This window comes from Drosophila bipectinata, chromosome XR (genome assembly GCF_030179905.1).
Source record: "Drosophila bipectinata strain 14024-0381.07 chromosome XR, DbipHiC1v2, whole genome shotgun sequence".
Lineage (NCBI taxonomy): Eukaryota > Metazoa > Arthropoda > Insecta > Diptera > Drosophilidae > Drosophila > Drosophila bipectinata.
In genome coordinates this window covers 25195940-25203139 of record NC_091735.1, presented here as the reverse complement: position 1 = coordinate 25203139, position 7200 = coordinate 25195940, and positions in this window count along the sequence as shown.

The following is a 7200-nucleotide window of genomic DNA, read 5'->3' as shown; positions in this document are numbered from 1 at the left end:
TTGAATAATTATTTTATTTTTTCGGCACACACGTAAAGCTGAAAACGCCAATCATATGTTAGACATACAAACTAGACTTCTGCATGAATGTACCGATTTTCTACGTTCACACACCTGTACAGTAGTGTTCTTAACACCAATTATACTACGGTGCAGATGAGTTTAATATTCCTCAACAAGGAAAACGTTGCTCGGGCAATGAACGGACTAGAAAATCGAAGATTTTGTTAAAATAAAATTATATTTGTATTGCTTATTACTATAAAATTATTAACAAATCTGTTTTTTAACAAAGAATATGTGTTTTTTTATGTGTTGGTGATTGTTTTTTGCATTCTGATTGCCACGGGCTTGGCAAGGTTTTTATGTTTCGCGGGAACTTTTCAAATGAACTTTAGAACAGTGCTGCCCATAAAAGATATCCATGGTTTTAGACCAGCTAGCGATGGGATCTTTAAATTCATCGTGTGGCGCGTGTCTTCAGCCCTGGTTTAGTTTAAACATCGATAGCCTTATCGACGAACTTCCACCACTAGGCAACTCACGCACGTCCGTAGTGTGACCAAACCCAAAATATCAGAAAATACTAAAAACGACACATCGATTTCTTGGTATTTCAAAGTAAATCGGAAATGGTATCCACGATCGTTCAAAGAAGCTACATAATTTCAGGTATCAACAACAGGTATCTAACTGCTCGAGCGGAAAAGGTGTGCGGGATCGCGTCGCGTCGCGTTGCAGTTGCATATTTCGTATTTCGTTTCGATTGCTGACAGTTGTTTTGATGTTTTTTTTTCTTTTTTTCTGTGACGATCAAACGGTACCAAGTTTAGTGGCGCAGAGACGCCGCTACAACTAAAAACGCTGCATATCTACACACATATTTACAGCTTGTGCTAGTTGCGCCTGCGTGCAGGTGTTGAACACCCTTTAAGAAATCATTAAAAAAAGTAAATACTCCCCCATTCATGGTGAAACTATGAATGACAATTAAGTTTAATAAAGTTTTGTGGTCTATTGACTGGATCTGGAATCAACAAACTATTTGCTGGAATAATATTCAACTGGAGCTGAGGTAAGTCTTGTTCCCGTTATGCGCAAGTTGCGACACGTTCGCTTTCACTGATTTGTGGAGCCCCTACACTTCTGGTGAGGCGGTGGCCAAGGGAAGTATCCACATTTGTATGTATGAATTATTAACTGCCTTTTTGGGCAGTGGGGGGAAATTACTTTCAACTTGCATTTTATTTACTTAAGCTTTGGCTTGTTATTGAGTTTCTTTTTTCATAGTTCGTGTTTCGCTTTGGAGCGTGTGTGGAAATTTCCTGATTACCTTTACGGTTCTTTTACCTGGCCACCACCCGCACGGCTTATCTCCCTTTCTCACACTTCCCACACTGGGAAAACAGTGCGCAACTGAGATGCGATTTTGAGACACGCCAGAATCTTACCTGCATCGGCCAACTATGGCTTATAAATTGTAAAATTCGATTGGGATTATGTGTTTTCCAAAACACATCCGCAAAGGTTTCAAATTCATCTCTTCCATTTCCCACTTCCACTTCCTCCCCTCCTTCCAACCGCGGTTCATGCAAATTTTCGTTCCATTGCAGCAGGTTTATTGCTGTTGGCCATCTCGCTTGCTCTAACACGCTTCAGTGGCCAAAACGGCCAGGTATGGCAGGGAGGGGAGGGGTGGAGGGAGTAGAATGAAATGTATAAAGGACCAGGTAAAGCGATCGCAAAGCGGGGAAAAGCGGCAGCTGCTTCGGATCTACCTTTGCCTTTACCTTTTGTTTGGTTCAGTTTTTTCCCTTTTCCCTCCACTACTTCGTTTTTGTCTTGTCGGTTTCCTGCCACCACAGGCAGTGGGTCGAATCGATGGGTTTTTATTCACAAAATGTTTCCAATCATAAACTTTTATTCAAGTTGTACTTTATTTAACTTAACTGTTATAATAGTAATCCTTATTAATAATGCATAATTATTTATTTTTTCATTAATTACCTTTATTCTAATGACGTGCCCACTGTGCCGTTTGGCAGTGATTACCTGGGTCGAGCTTCTTCTTCTACGCTACGCTGCTTCGATTTGCTGGCCTGGCCCCATTGTGTTTGCGTAGTTGTTGTTGTTTTTGCGTATTTCGCTTCTCTGAGCGCTTCATCTTGTCTGAGCATGAATTTTTTTTTGTTCAAATGCTGCGTCTCTTTCTGCATCGATAGTATCTGGTTTTCCATTGCACATTGTGGGGCTTCACTTGGGTGGAAGAAGAAGCAGAAGAAGAAGAAAAAGAAACGACCAAGCTGCAAGCTGCTGCAGTTGACCTTCGAATAAACTTTAGACTGCAACTTTATCGTAAGCCGAGAGAGCATTTGGACATGCCGGAGCTTGTTTTTATTTCTTTCAAAGCTAATTGAAAAGCATTTCGAGCCAAAGAAAGGCAGAGCAAATGCACTGAGAGAAAAGTTGGGGCAAATACATAAATATAAATCAAAAGAATAAAATTTTAAATTTGTAAATATAAGTAAACAGGTATTTTTTAGGTTTTATGTAATATGTTTTGTGGAATAGCCAGTAGTTTTCTCTCTGTGCCGGCTTATCGCCTTCACTTTTCCTGGGAAATGGGAAGGGAAGCTGCATCTGAATCTGAAACAGAAAGTGAAACTGATAAGCAAAATGGGTGACAAGTTGAATGGGTTACGCACTAAGCCGAGAGTGAGTGGCGAAAGGGGAGAGTGACAAGTAAGCTCCACCTCTCACTCTCCCAGCCTCTCATCCCGTTTGAAAGCTCCCCCATCCCAGCTCTCCTTTGCTCTCCTTCCATGCCATAATAACAAGTCTGAGCCTGCTATAAACCCAAATGAGATGCCATAATCTCAGAGGCGGGAAGTTTAATTCGTGATATGAGCATTCACGGGTATTTATAGCCTCTTGAGCCTAACCTTCGACCCTGATGTCATATCTTGCCACGATCCCCGCCCCCTGACTGTGATTGCGGTCGCTCCGATAAGTCGCCATTTCAATAAATAAGAAAAGTAAGCGGAAAGCTCGGGAGCAGGGCACAATGCACTGGTAATCCTCCACTGAATTAGGCGGCTTATCGTCCATTGTCCAGAAAACAGGGCTTGAGCAGAGGTGGACATCAGGTAGGTGGCTGCCCAGCCAGACACAACAAGCATTTAAAGGCTAAAAAAAAATGAAACGAAAGCTGGGAACAGTTTTTGGCAAAAATTCAAGTCCCTGGGGAGTGGGTGGCTAGCGGGGGAGAGGGGCGGTGGGCTGGCCAAAAGGGTGGGGGTGGTGGTTGAAAAGGTTGCTGCCACAAAAAACAAAACGGAATGCAACGAATTCCTGGCTTTTCCAGAGCCAGTGCCGGAGTCTAGTTGCCCTAACAAAAAATACCAATAAAATACTAAATAAATATACTAAGAAAGAGTACTAGAAGGTCCTAACCAGGTCCTTTCTCCTCGGAGTAACCCCATTAGGGAAACCAGAGGCGGAGGCTAAAAGCCGTCCGGATTAAATGGGGATTTATGCCCAGACGTACTCGTGGCATATGTAGGCACCCTCCATCCTCCTCCACTTTTTATTTTTGTGGATGCTCCTCCCAGGGCATCCTGCCTCCTATTGTCGGGGGCGGGCAGATAAAAATGTTGAAACAATAACCAAGGTAATTCCCGAGAGGCATTGCCTGGATTCCTGGATTCCGGCACCCCATCTCCACTAGGAGAGATTTGGGTATCCGGCCCAGAGTGTTGTACATTTTCTGGCAGTCGGCAGCTGGAAGCGGGCAGATGGAAATTGCATTTCCCGGAGCTCTCAAGCCCGGAAAAGCGGCATATGCACTCCTCGCAAGGCGGCCAATTGACTCTGCTTTCCGCCCACTTTGCTCGGCAATCTGGCCGGGTTAGGACCAGCTGGTGGCTTTAAGGAGCCAGCTTTTAGAGGGCCTGGCTGGGAGGACTACCCTCCTCCGCTCCTCCCCTCCGGATCGTCATTATAATGAGATGGAAAACAATTTGTTGTGGCCGGGATATGTTTCTGCCACCAAATTGGAATTCCAATTAAAGGGGCTGGCGGGGGAGGGAGGGAGGTAGATGAAATTGCATTAAAGCACTGCAAGCCCCCCTCCCCTCCTCTCTCGACATGATTCAATCAAACTGGTTAAGCGAATTGTTATGAAAAGCCAGAAATAAAATCAACAACAGCGACACCGACATCGACATCGGCAGACAGATATAATATTATATACGGATGGATGAGTGCAAATAGAGCTCCGCGGGGGGGTTGGGGGGCGGAAGGGGTAGTTGCATAATAAAGCGAGGAAATAATTAATCGAGAGGCCTAGAAAGTAGGAAGTAGACTCAGACTGAGACTGACTCTGGGGAGGGGCATCTGCAAGATGATCTGCGGCCTTGCCCCTCCTCCCCCCACCCCACTCCAGCAAGACCTCGCCCAATTAACCCGATCAATTGAGAGTCTCCAGCCCACACAGACTCGGCTGGTATCTGACAGATACGCGGCTACCCGAGAATGCGCGCGTATTCGTCGGATACAGTTTGTAGTTGGCAAATTAGCGCCTTCTGGTGGGCAGGCCTCCGGGCAGGCACCTGTTTCTAGTCGAGTGGGCTGCTGGGTTGGCTCCTAGGGAGACTCCAGACCTTCGAGGACTCCCAGCTGGGGAACATATTTCTGGTCGTGTGTGGCTTTTTTTCATAATTCCTCTTGTATCTTTTGCGGCAACAAACAAAATGTTTGTCGAAATGAAATGAAACAACCGCAACATGGGAGAAGGAGGAGGAGGGGGAGGGGTGGTAAGGGGTAGAGGAAGTGCAGGAAACAAGGACACTGACACGACAATGTACCCTGGCATCCGCACTCCGACATCCAAACCGTAATTGAAGTTGAAACAGTTGTGGCAGTAAATTGTGTGCTATATAACATGACAGGAGGAGGGTGGGGGGAGAGGGGAAAGAGTTTGGGACAAGGATCTGAGGGGGGGGGGAGATGAGGAAAATATGCAACTACATGACAGGCTGCACTTGGAGAAAGGTTGCTGCTGAAAAGAGACCTAAACCGACTAGTTCTTCCTGATGGGTCAGTATTTTGGTCCTTACAGGATAGCTCTTCCTCTTCTTTAGTCCTTGGCCCTTAATCCTTAGTCCCCTTTCTCCCTGTGCATCCTAGCTTGTATTTTTTAGGGCTGCAACAGTAGAAACCACACTGTGAATGTGGCATGTGGATTCTTTCACTCGGAATCCCCCTTGGAGCTTGGCCAGGACATGACCGGACTTCTAGGAGGAAGGTCTAGAAGGATGGTCCAGCCCACCCCCGCCCACTGGAAGGTCAATGCAAATTATGAGACCAGGTCCCGGCCATCGATGGCGGAGGCGGCCAAAAGTGAAATCCCAGACAGCTGACTGGCAGCTGGGGAGGACGATGGATTCCAGATGCCATCCAAGGAGGAGGAAGAGGAGGAGGAGGGACCTGGCTGCCAAATGAAATGTCACACGAATATCGGCTATCGACCAAACTAGAGAGACTCGGCCAGTGGTGGAAACTTTCCAGCCAGGGCAGGGCTTGTTTGTTCAACTTAAGGCCGTTGAATGTTGCAACTGTTTGTTGTCTGGTGGGGAGCGCGGGTGGGGAGCGGGAGCTTTGTGGATTTGGGACCGATAAGCGGAGGAGAAGTCCCCCACGAGCCGAAAAAACACAAAAAACGAGAGACATTCCATTTATCATTCACGCATGATAAGCCTGATAAGACACGCCCCCGCCAGCCCCCTCCGATAAGAATGTATCTTGTATCTGTATCTGCAGACTCTGTATCTGTATCTGAATCTTTATCTTCTTCTGGAAACTGAGACCAGTTGGTCCTTCGAGACAAAATAATGTTAGAAATACTTACTCGATTAATAATTACTCGCCAGCTGGTCTGGAGAGGAGGGGGGGAGGGAGCTTTCCATTCGAATTTCCACGCTTTTCCCCTGAACCGGCCCCCCCCCCCCCTCTGCTGCACCCATCCGAACGGAATCACCTTGATTTTGTGGGTTGGTTCGAGATGAGCTGAGGGCAGGGCTCACTTTCGATTTTTTCCAGTCCCCCAGCTACCAGCCCCCATCCCCCCACCCCAGCCCTCGGCCCATTTAACCCAGATCTGGCCCATAGCGAGCTCTCCGCTGCTGGCCCTACGAGTCTGTCTCGCTTCAGGTGTTTATTTTGCAATGCTGGTACCTGGTCGGATGGATGGAGGGGAGGTGGGAGTGGAGGTTGGGGAGGGGGGAGTGTGTTTAGTTGAATGGATTTATGTGGATACATGTGCAGCTTGGCTGCTCGTTCGTTGCTCGTTACGCTTCAGTTTTGTGAATCACGCTTTATTGCATTTCAAGACCGATTGGCTCTGGTCCATGACCGGGCTCTGGACCGGATTGGGGTTGGTGTTGGGGTTGGGGAGAGGAGGAAGGAGAGGAGAAGGTGTTCCCACATTGGGAAAATGAAGAGATGAGGTATCCAGTTGCTAATTAATTCGGATCTAGTTACCTTTCGGATCTAACCTAAAAGTATGAAAGGCCACTCAGCTATGTGATACCTGGTACTCCTCTAGTTAGATCTAGAGGTGATCTAGTTAGATCTAGTTACCTTTCGGTGATACCTGGTACTTCTCCCTCTCTGCTTCTGGTAACTCTGACTAAGAATACTACATGATACCTGGTACTCCTCTTGTTAGAGGTGATCTAGGTACCTTTCGGATCTAACCTAAAAGTATGAAGTACCGGGTATCATACATTATTTCTCAGATATGTGATAGTTGGTACTCCTCCCTCTCTACTTGTCAGGTCTCTCTGACTAAGATTACAACCTGGTACTCCTCCCTCTCTGCTGGAATCAGGTATCGGTAGATATAGTGGATCTCTGACTAAGGGTACTACTTCTCCTGATATCTGGTACTTCTCCTACTTGTTCCAGGCCTCTAACCCACCATCCAGATCCACCTTAGTCACCTGGCAGTAAAGGTGCTCATCCCACCTACCAGCCGAGCTCCAAAAGTGGCCAAAATGGAGAATCAATTTGCCGCCAAATGCGAAAAAGTCATCGAAATTTCCATAATTACTTTAATGGCCTGAAGAGAGTCGTCTTGGTGCTGGTGCTCTCCTTGTGTTGGACAATTAAAAGGCCATTTAGCATCAAGAGAGTGGAGGG